Here is a 14,080-nt window from a genome sequence, read left to right as displayed (position 1 = left end):
GATCTCACACACACTGTCACTCCATCCCCACCATCGGCACCCGGCAACACACACTACTATTCCAGTACTAATCTCACACACTGTCACTCCATCCCCACCATCGGCACTCGGCAACACACACTACTATTCCAGTACTAATCTCACACACTGTCACTCCATCCCCACCATCGGCACCCGGCAACACACACTACTATTCCAGTACTGATCTCACACACACTGTCACTCCATCCCCACCATCGGCACCCGGCAACACACACTACTATTCCAGTACTGATCTCACACACACTGTCACTCCATCCCCACCATCGGCACCCGGCAACACACACTGCTATTCCAGTACTGATCTCACACACACTGTCACTCCATCCCCACCATCGGCACCCGGCAACACACACTACTATTCCAGTACTAATCTCACACACACTGTCACTCCATCCCCACCATCGGCATCCGGCAACACACACTTCTATTCCAGTACTAATCTCACACACACTGTCACTCCATCCCCACCATCGGCACCCGGCAACACACACTACTATTCCAGTACTGATCTCACACACACACTGTCACTCCATCCCCACCATCGGCACCCGGCAACACACACTACTATTCCAGTACTAATCTCACACACACTGTCACTCCATCCCCACCATCGGCATCCGGCAACACACACTTCTATTCCAGTACTAATCTCACACACACTGTCACTCCATCCCCACCATCGGCACCCGGCAACACACACTTCTATTCCAGTACTGATCTCACACCCACTGTCACTCCATCCCCACCATCGGCACCCGGCAACACACACTGCTATTCCAGTACTGATCTCACACCCACTGTCACTCGATCCCCACCATCGGCACCCGGCAACACACACTACTATTCCAGTACTGATCTCACACCCACTGTCACTCCATCCCCATCATCTGCGCCCGGCAACACACTACTATTCCAGTACTGATCTCACACACACAGTCACTCCATCCCCACCATCGGCACCCGGCAACACACTCTGCTATTCCAGTACTGATCTCACACCCACAGTCACTCCATCCCCACCATCGGCACCCGGCAACACACACTACTATTCCAGTACTAATCTCACACACACAGTCACTCCATCCCCACCATCGGCATCCGGCAACACACACTACTATTCCAGTACTGATCTCACACCCACTGTCACTTCATCCCCACCATCGGCACCCAGCAACACACACTACTATTCCAGTACTGATCTCACACACACTGTCACTCCATCCCCACCATCGGCACCCGGCAACACACACTTCTATTCCAGTACTGATCTCACACACACTGTCACTCCATCCCCACCATCGGCACCCGGCAACACACACTACTATTCCAGTACTAATCTCACACACTGTCACTCCATCCCCACCATCGGCACCCGGCAACACACACTACTATTCCAGTACTGATCTCACACACACTGTCACTCCATCCCCACCATCGGCACCCGGCAACACACACTACTATTCCAGTATTGATGTCACACACACAGTCACTCCATCCCCACCATCAGCACCCGGCAACACACACTACTATTCCAGTACTGATCTCACACACACTGTCACTCCATCCCCACCATCGGCACCCGGTAACACACACTACTATTCCAGTACTAATCTCACACACACTGTCACTCCATCCCCACCATCGGCATCCAGCAACACACACTACTATTCCAGTACTGATCTCACACACACTGTCACTCCATCCCCACCATCGGCACCCGGCAACACACACTACTATTCCAGTACTGATCTCACACACACTGTTACTCCATCCCCACCATCGGCACCCGGCAACACACACTACTATTCCAGTACTGATCTCACACACACTGTCACTCCATCCCCACCATCGGCACCCGGCAACACACACTACTATTCCAGTACTGATCTCACACACACTGTCACTCCATCCCCACCATCGGCACCCGGCAACACACACTACTATTCCAGTATTGATGTCACACACACTGTCACTCCATCCCCACCATCGGCACCCGGTAACACACACTACTATTCCAGTACTAATCTCACACACACTGTCACTCCATCCCCACCATCGGCATCCAGCAACACACACTACTATTCCAGTACTGATCTCACACACACTGTCACTCCATCCCCACCATCGGCACCCGGCAACACACACTACTATTCCAGTACTAATCTCACACACACTGTCACTCCATCCCCACCATCGGCATCCGGCAACACACACTTCTATTCCAGTACTAATCTCACACACACTGTCACTCCATCCCCACCATCGGCACCCGGCAACACACACTTCTATTCCAGTACTAATCTCACACACACTGTCACTCCATCCCCACCATCGGCACCCGGCAACACACACTACTATTCCAGTACTGATCTCACACACACTGTCACTCCATCACCACCATCGGCATCCGGCAACACACACTTCTATTCCAGTACTGATCTCACACACACTGTCACTCCATCCCCACCATCGGCATCCGGCAACACACACTTCTATTCCAGTACTGATCTCACACACACTGTCACTCCATCCCCACCATCGGCATCCGGCAACACACACTACTATTCCAGTACTGATCTCACACACACTGTCACTCCATCCCCACCATCGGCACCCGGCAACACACTCTTCTATTCCAGTACTGATCTCACACACACTGTCACTCCATCCCCACCATCGGCACCCGGCAACACACACTACTATTCCAGTACTGATCTCACACCCACTGTCACTTCATCCCCACCATCGGCACCCGGCAACACACTACTATTCCAGTACTGATCTCACACACACTGTCACTCCAACCCCACCATCGGCACCCGGCAACACACACTACTATTTCAGTACTAATCTCACACACACTTTCACTCCATCCCCATCATCTGCGCCCGGCAACACACACTACTATTCCAGTACTAATCTCACACACACTGTCACTCCATCCCCACCATCTGCACCCGGCAACACACACTACTATTCCAGTACTAATCTCACACCCACTGTCACTTCATCCCCACCATCGGCACCCGGCAACACACACTACTATTCCAGTACTAATCTCACACACACTGTTACTCCATCCCCACCATCGGTACCCGGCAACACACACTACTATTCCAGTACTGATCTCACACACACTGTTACTCCATCCCCACCATCAGCATCCGGCAACACACACTACTATTCCAGTACTGATCTCACACCCACTGTTACTCCATCCCCACCATCGGCATCCGGCAACACACACTACTATTCCAGTACTGATCTCACACACACTGTTACTCCATCCCCACCATCGGCACCCGGCAACACACACTACTATTCCAGTACTGATCTCACACACACTGTCACTCCATCCCCACCATCGGCACCCGGCAACACACACTACTATTCCAGTACTGATCTCACACACACTGTCACTCCATCCCCACCATCGGCACCCGGCAACACACACTACTATTCCAGTATTGATGTCACACACACTGTCACTCCATCCCCACCATCGGCACCCGGTAACACACACTACTATTCCAGTACTAATCTCACACACACTGTCACTCCATCCCCACCATCGGCATCCAGCAACACACACTACTATTCCAGTACTGATCTCACACACACTGTCACTCCATCCCCACCATCGGCACCCGGCAACACACACTACTATTCCAGTACTGATCTCACACACACTGTTACTCCATCCCCACCATCGGCACCCGGCAACACACACTACTATTCCAGTACTGATCTCACACACACTGTCACTCCATCCCCACCATCGGCACCCGGCAACACACACTACTATTCCAGTACTGATCTCACACACACTGTCACTCCATCCCCACCATCGGCACCCGGCAACACACACTACTATTCCAGTATTGATGTCACACACACTGTCACTCCATCCCCACCATCGGCACCCGGTAACACACACTACTATTCCAGTACTAATCTCACACACACTGTCACTCCATCCCCACCATCGGCATCCAGCAACACACACTACTATTCCAGTACTGATCTCACACACACTGTCACTCCATCCCCACCATCGGCACCCGGCAACACACACTACTATTCCAGTACTAATCTCACACACACAGTCACTCCATCCCCACCATCGGCACCCAGCGACACACACTACTATTCCAGTACTGATCTCACACACACAGTCACTCCATCCCCACCATCGGCACCCGGCAACACACACTACTATTCCAGTACTAATCTCACACACTGTCACTCCATCCCCACCATCGGCACCCGGCAACACACACTACTATTCCAGTACTAATCTCACACACACTGTCACTCCATCCCCACCATCGGCACCCGGCAACACACACTTCTATTCCAGTACTAATCTCACACACACTGTCACTCCATCCCCACCATCGGCACCCGGCAACACACACTTCTATTCCAGTACTAATCTCACACACACTATCACTCCATCCCCACCATCGGCACCCGGCAACACACACTACTATTCCAGTACTAATCTCACACACTGTCACTCCATCCCCACCATCGGCACCCGGCAACACACACTCCTATTCCAGTACTAATCTCACACACACTGTCACTCCATCCCCACCATCGGCATCCGGCAACACACACTACTATTCCAGTACTAATCTCACACACACTGTCACTCCATCCCCACCATCGGCATCCGTCAACACACACTACTATTCCAGTACTGATCTCACACACACTGTCACTCCATCCCCACCATCGGCACCCGGCAACACACACTACTATTCCAGTACTGATCTCACACACACTGTCACTTCATCCCCACCATCGGCACCCGGCAACACACACTACTATTCCAGTACTGATCTCACAAACACTGTCACTCCATCCCCACCATCGGCACCCGGCAACACACACTACTATTCCAGTACTGGTCTCACGCACACTGTCACTCCATCCCCACCATCGGTAGCCGGCAACACACACTTCTATTCCAGTACTAATCTCACACACACTGTCACTCCATCCCCACCATCGGCATCCGGCAACACACACTACTATTCCAGTACTAATCTCACACACACTGTCACTCCATCCCCACCATCAGCACCCGGCAACACACACTACTATTCCAGTACTGATCTCACACACACTGTCACTCCATCCCCACCATCGGCATCCGGCAACACACACTACTATTCCAGTACTGATCTCACACACACTGTCACTCCAACCCCACCATCGGCACCCGGCAACACACACTACTATTTCAGTACTAATCTCACACACACTGTCACTCCATCCCCACCATCAGCACCCGGCAACACACACTACTATTCCAGTACTAATCTCACACACACTGTCACTCCATCCCCACCATCGGCACCCGGCAACACACACTACTATTCCAGTACTGATCTCACACACACTGTCACTCCATCCCCACCATCTGCACCCGGCAACACACACTACTATTCCAGTACTAATCTCACACACTGTCACTCCATCCCCACCATCGGCACCCGGCAACACACACTACTATTCCAGTACTGATCTCACACACACAGTCACTCCATCCCCATCATCTGCGCCCGGCAACACACACTACTATTCCAGTACTGATCTCACACACTGTCACTCCATCCCCACCATCGGCACCCGGCAACACACACTACTATTCCAGTACTGATCTCACACACACTGTCACTCCATCCCCACCATCGGCACCCGGCAACACACACTACTATTCCAGTACTGATCTCACACACACAGTCACTCCATCCCCACCATCGGCACCCGGCAACACACACTACTATTCCAGTACTGATCTCTCACACACTGTCACTCCATCCCCACCATCGGCACCCGGTAACACACACTACTATTCCAGTACTGATCTCACACCCACTGTCACTCCATCCCCACCATCGGCACCCGGCAACACACACTACTATTCCAGTACTAATCTCACACACACTTTCACTCCATCCCCATCATCTGCGCCCGGCAACACACACTACTATTCCAGTACTGATCTCACACACACTGTCACTCCATCCCCACCATCGGCACCCGGCAACACACACTACTATTCCAGTACTGATCTCGCACACACTGTCACTCCATCCCCTCCATCGGCACCCGGCAACACACACTACTATTCCAGTACTGATCTCACACACACTGTCACTCCATCCCCACCATCGGCACCCGGCAACACACACTACTATTCCAGTACTAATCTCACACACACTGTCACTCCATCCCCACCATCGGCACCCGGCAACACACACTACTATTCCAGTATTGATGTCACACACACTGTCACTCCATCCCCACCATCGGCACCCGGTAACACACACTACTATTCCAGTACTAATCTCACACACACTGTCACTCCATCCCCACCATCGGCACCCGGTAACACACACTACTATTCCAGTACTAATCTCACACACTGTCACTCCATCCCCACCATCGGCACCCGGCAACACACACTACTATTCCAGTACTGATCTCACACACACAGTCACTCCATCCCCATCATCTGCGCCCGGCAACACACTACTATTCCAGTACTGATCTCACACACACAGTCACTCCATCCCCACCATCGGCACCCGGCAACACACACTACTATTCCAGTACTGATCTCTCACACACTGTCACTCCATCCCCACCATCGGCACCCGGTAACACACACTACTATTCCAGTACTGATCTCACACCCACTGTCACTCCATCCCCACCATCGGCACCCGGCAACACACACTACTATTCCAGTACTGGTCTCACGCACACTGTTACTCCATCCCCACCATCGGCATCCGGCAACACACACTACTATTCCAGTACTGATCTCACACACACTGTTACTCCATCCCCACCATCGGCATCCGGCAACACACACTACTATTCCAGTACTGATCTCACACACACTGTTACTCCATCCCCACCATCGGCACCCGGCAACACACACTACTATTCCAGTACTGATCTCTCACACACTGTCACTCCATCCCCACCATCGGCACCCGGCAACACACACTACTATTCCAGTACTGATCTCGCACACACTGTCACTCCATCCCCTCCATCGGCACCCGGCAACACACACTACTATTCCAGTACTGATCTCACACACACTGTCACTCCATCCCCACCATCGGCACCCGGCAACACACACTACTATTCCAGTACTAATCTCACACACACTGTCACTCCATCCCCACCATCGGCACCCGGCAACACACACTACTATTCCAGTATTGATGTCACACACACTGTCACTCCATCCCCACCATCGGCACCCGGTAACACACACTACTATTCCAGTACTAATCTCACACACACTGTCACTCCATCCCCACCATCGGCATCCAGCAACACACACTACTATTCCAGTACTGATCTCACACACACTGTCACTCCATCCCCACCATCGGCACCCGGCAACACACACTACTATTCCAGTACTGATCTCACACACACTGTCACTCCATCCCCACCATCGGCACCCGGCAACACACACTACTATTCCAGTACTGATCTCACACACACTGTCACTCCATCCCCACCATCGGCACCCAGCAACACACACTACTATTCCAGAACTGATCTCACACACACTGTCACTCCATCCCCACCATCGGCACCCGGCAACACACACTACTATTCCAGTACTGATCTCACACACACTGTCACTCCATCCCCACCATCGGCATCCGGCAACACACACTACTATTCCAGTACTGATCTCACACACACTGTCACTCCATCCCCACCATCGGCACCCGGCAACACACACTACTATTCCAGTACTGATCTCACACACACTGTCACTCCATCCCCACCATCGGCACCCGGCAACACACTCTGCTATTCCAGCACTGGTCTCACACACACTGTCACTCTATCCCCACCATCGGCACCCGGCAACACACACTACTATTCCAGTACTAATCTCACACACACTGTCACTCCATCCCCACCATCGGCACCCAGCAACACACTCTGCTATTCCAGTACTGATCTCACACACACTGTCACTCCATCCCCACCATCGGTACCCGGAAAAACACACTTCTATTCCAGTACTGACCTCTCACACACTGTCACTCCATCCCCACCATCGGTACCCGGCAACACACACTACTATTCCAGTACTGATCTCACACACACTGTCACTCCATCCCCACCATCGGCACCCGGCAACACACACTACTATTCCAGTACTGATCTCACACACACTGTCACTCCATCCCCACCATCGGTACCCGGCAACACACACTACTATTCCAGTACTGGTCTCACACACACTGTCACTTCATCCCCACCATCGGCACCCGGCAACATACACTACTATTCCAGTACTGATCTCACACCCACTGTCACTCCATCCCCACCATCGGCACCCGGCAACACACACTACTATTCCAGTACTAATCTCACACACACTGTCACTCCATCCCCACCATCGGCACCCGGCAACACACACTACTATTCCAGTACTGATCTCACACCCACTGTCACTCCATCCCCACCATCGGCACCCGGCAACACACACTACTATTCCAGTACTGATCTCTCACACACTGTCACTCCATCCCCACCATCGGTACCCGGAAAAACACTCCTATTCCAGTACTGATCTCACACACACTGTCACTCCATCCCCACCATCGGTACCCGGCAACACACACTACTATTCCAGTACTGATCTCACACACACTGTCACTCCATCCCCACCATCGGCACCCGGCAACACACTCTGCTATTCCAGTACTGATCTCACACCCACTGTCACTCCATCCCCACCATCGGCACCCGGCAACACACTCCTATTCCAGTACTGATCTCACACCCACAGTCACTCCATCCCCACCATCGGCACCTGGCAACACACACTACTATTCCAGTACTGATCTCACACCCACTGTCACTCCATCCCCACCATCGGCACCCGGCAACACACTCCTATTCCAGTACTGATCTCACACCCACAGTCACTCCATCCCCACCATCGGCACCTGGCAACACACACTACTATTCCAGTACTGATCTCACACACACAGTCACTCCATCCCCACCATCGGCACCCGGCAACACACACTTCTATTCCAGTACTGATCTCACACACACTGTCACTCCATCCCCACCATCGGCACCCGGCAACACACACTCCTATTCCAGTACTGATCTCACACACACTGTCACTCCATCCCCACCATCGGCACCTGGCAACACACACTACTATTCCAGTACTGATCTCACACCCACTGTCACTCCATCCCCACCATCGGCACCTGGCAACACACTCCTATTCCAGTACTGATCTCACACCCACAGTCACTCCATCCCCACCATCGGCACCTGGCAACACACACTCCTATTCCAGTACTGATCTCACACCCACTGTCACTCCATCCCCACCATCGGCACCCGGCAACACACACTACTATTCCAGTACTGATCTCACACACACTGTCACTTCATCCCCACCATCGGCACCCGGCAACACACACTACTATTCCAGTACTGATCTCACACACACTGTCACTTCATCCCCACCATCGGCACCCGGCAACACACTTTGCTATTCCAGTACTGATCACACACACACTGTCACTCCATCCCCACCATCGGCACCCAGCAACACACTCTGCTATTCCAGTACTGATCTCACACACACTGTCACTCCATCCCCACCATCGGCACCCGGCAACACACACTTCTATTCCAGTACTGATCTCACACCCACTGCACTCCATCCCCACCTTCGGCATGCGGCAACACACACTACTATTCCAGTACTGATCTCACACACACTGTCACTCCGTCCCCACCATCGGCACCTGGCAACACACTCCTATTCCAGTACTGATCTCACACCCACAGTCACTCCATCCCCACCATCGGCACCCGGCAACACACACTACTATTCCAGTACTGATCTCACACACACTGTCACTCCATCCCCATCATCTGCAACCTACTTTGCTATTCCAGTACTGATCTCACGCCCACTGTAACTCCATCCCCACCATTGGCACCCGGCAACACACTTTGCTATTCCAGTACTGATCTCACACACACTGTCACTCCATCCCCACCATCGGCACCTGGCAACACACACTACTATTCCAGTACTGATCTCACACCCACTGTCACTCCATCCCCACCATCGGCACCTGGCAACACACTCCTATTCCAGTACTGATCTCACACCCACAGTCACTCCATCCCCACCATCGGCACCTGGCAACACACTCCTATTCCAGTACTGATCTCACACACACTGTCACTCCATCCCCATCATCTGTAACCTACTCTGCTATTCCAGTACTGATCACACACACACTGTCACTCCATCCCCACCATCGGCACCCGGCAACACACTCTGCTATTCCAGTACTGATCTCACACACACTGTCACTCCATCCCCACCATCGGCACCCGGCAACACACACTTCTATTCCAGTACTGATCTCACACCCACTGCACTCCATCCCCACCTTCAGCATGCGGCAACACACTCTGCTATTCCAGTACTAATCTCACACACACTGTCACTCCATCCCCACCATCGGCACCCGGCAACACACACTCTATTCCAGTACTGATCTCACACACACTGTCACTCCATCCCCACCATCGGCACCCGGCAACACACTCCTATTCCAGTACTGATCTCACACCCACAGTCACTCCATCCCCACCATCGGCACCTGGCAACACACACTACTATTCCAGTACTGATCTCACACACACTGTCACTCCATCCCCACCATCGGCACCCGGCAACACACACTTCTATTCCAGTACTGATCTCACACACACTGTCACTCCATCCCCACCATCGGCACCCGGCAACACACACTGCTATTCCAGTACTGATCTCACACACACTGTCACTCCATCCCCACCATCGGCACCTGGCAACACACACTACTATTCCAGTACTGATCTCACACCCACTGTCACTCCATCCCCACCATCGGCACCTGGCAACACACTCCTATTCCAGTACTGATCTCACACCCACAGTCACTCCATCCCCACCATCAGCACCTGGCAACACACACTACTATTCCAGTACTGATCTCACACCCACTGTCACTCCATCCCCACCATCGGCACCCGGCAACACACACTCCTATTCCATTACTGATCTCACACCCACTGTAACTCCATCCCCACCATCGGCACCCGGCAACACACTTTGCTATTCCAGTACTGATCACACACACACTGTCACTCCATCCCCACCATCGGCACCCGGCAACACACACTACTATTCCAGTACTGATCTCACACACACTGTCACTCCATCCCCATCATCTGCAACCTACTTTGCTATTCCAGTACTGATCTCACGCCCACTGTAACTCCATCCCCACCATTGGCACCCGGCAACACACTTTGCTATTCCAGTACTGATCTCACACACACTGTCACTCCATCCCCACCATCGGCACCTGGCAAAACACACTACTATTCCAGTACTGATCTCACACCCACTGTCACTCCATCCCCACCATCGGCACCTGGCAACACACTCCTATTCCAGTACTGATCTCACACCCACAGTCACTCCATCCCCACCATCGGCACCTGGCAACACACTCTGCTATTCCAGTACTGATCACACACACACTGTCACTCCATCCCCACCATCGGCACCCGGCAACACACACTACTATTCCAGTACTGATCTCACACCCACTGTCACTTCATCCCCACCATCGGCACCAGGCAACACACACTACTATTCCAGTACTGATCTCTCACACACTGTGACTACATCCCCACCATCGGCACCCGGCAACACACACTTCTATTCCAGTACTGATCTCACACACACTGTCACTCCATCCCCACCATCGGCACCCGGCAACACACACTACTATTCCAGTACTGATCTCACACCCACTGTCACTCCATCCCCACCATCGGCACCCGGCAACACACACTTCTATTCCAGTACTGATCTCACACACACTGTCACTCCATCCCCACCATCGGTACCCGGCAACACACTCTGCTATTCCAGTACTAATCTCACACACACTGTCACTCCATCCCCACCATCGGCACCCGGCAACACACACTTCTATTCCAGTACTGATCTCACACACACTGTCACTCCATCCCCATCATCTGTAACCTACTCTGCTATTCCAGTACTGATCACACACACACTGTCACTCCATCCCCACCATCGGTACCCGGCAACACACACTTCTATTCCAGTACTGATCTCACACACACTGTCACTCCATCCCCACCATCGGCACCCGGCAACACACACTACTATTCCAGTACTGATCTCACACACTGTCACTTCATCCCCACCATCGGCACCCGGCAACACACACTACTATTCCAGTACTGATCTCACACCCACTGTCACTCCATCCCCACCATCGGCACCCGGCAACACACACTACTATTCCAGTACTGATCTAACACACACTGTCACTTCATCCCCACCATCGGCACCCGGCAACACACACTTCTATTCCAGTACTGATCTCACACACACTGTCACTCCATCCCCACCATCGGCACCCGGCAACACACACTACTATTCCAGTACTGATCTCACACACAGTCACTCCATCCACACCATCGACACCCGGCAACACACTCTGCTATTCCAGTACTAATCTCACACACACTGTCACTCCATCCCCACCATCGGCACCCGGCAACACACACTACTATTCCAGTACTGATCTCACACACACTGTCACTCCATCCCCACCATCGGCACCCGGCAACACACACTACTATTCCAGTACTGATCTCACACACACTGTCACTCCATCCCCACCATCGGCACCCGGCAACACACACTACTATTCCAGTACTGATCTAACACACACTGTCACTCCATCCCCACCATCGGCACCCGGCAACACACACTACTATTCCAGTACTGATCTCACACCCACAGTCACTCCATCCCCACCATCGGTACCCGGCAACACACACTTCTATTCCAGTACTGATCTCACACACACTGTCACTCCATCCCCACCATCGGCACCCGGCAACACACACTACTATTCCAGTACTGATCTCACACACACAGTCACTCCATCCCCACCATCGGCACCCGGCAACACACACTACTATTCCAGTACTGATCTCACACACACTGTCACTCCATCCCCACCATCGGCACCCGGCAACACACACTACTATTCCAGTACTGATCTCACACACACTGTCACTTCATCCCCACCATCGGCACCCGGCAACACACACTACTATTCCAGTACTGATCTCACACACACAGTCACTCCATCCCCACCATCGGCACCCGGCAACACACACTACTATTCCAGTACTGATCTCACACACTGTCACTCCATCCCCACCATCGGCACCCGGCAACACACACTACTATTCCAGTACTGATCTCACACACACTGTCACTCCATCCCCACCATCGGCACCCGGCAACACACACTACTATTCCAGTACTAATCTCACACACACTGTCACTCCATCCCCACCATCGGCACCCGGCAACACACACTACTATTCCAGTACTAATCTCACACACACTGTCACTCCATCCCCACCATCGGCACCCGGCAACACACACTACTATTCCAGTACTAATCTCACACACACTGTCACTCCATCCCCACCATCGGTACCCGGCAACACACACTACTATTCCAGTATTGATGTCACACACACTGTCACTCCATCCCCACCATCGGCACCCGGCAACACACACTACTATTCCAGTACTGATCTCACACACACTGTCACTCCATCCCCACCATCGGTACCCGGCAACACACACTACTATTCCAGTATTGATCTCACACACACTGTCACTCCATCCCCACCATCGGTACCCGGCAACACACACTACTATTCCAGTACTGATCTCACACACAGTCACTCCATCCCCACCATCGGCACCCGGCAACACACACTACTATTCCAGTACTAATCTCACACACACTGTCACTCCATCCCCACCATCGGCACCCGGCAACACACTCTGCTATTCCAGTACTGATCTCACACACAC

Source organism: Ascaphus truei, unplaced genomic scaffold (assembly GCF_040206685.1).
Source record: "Ascaphus truei isolate aAscTru1 unplaced genomic scaffold, aAscTru1.hap1 HAP1_SCAFFOLD_366, whole genome shotgun sequence".
NCBI lineage: Eukaryota > Metazoa > Chordata > Amphibia > Anura > Ascaphidae > Ascaphus > Ascaphus truei.
Note: the sequence above shows the minus strand (reverse complement) of the source record.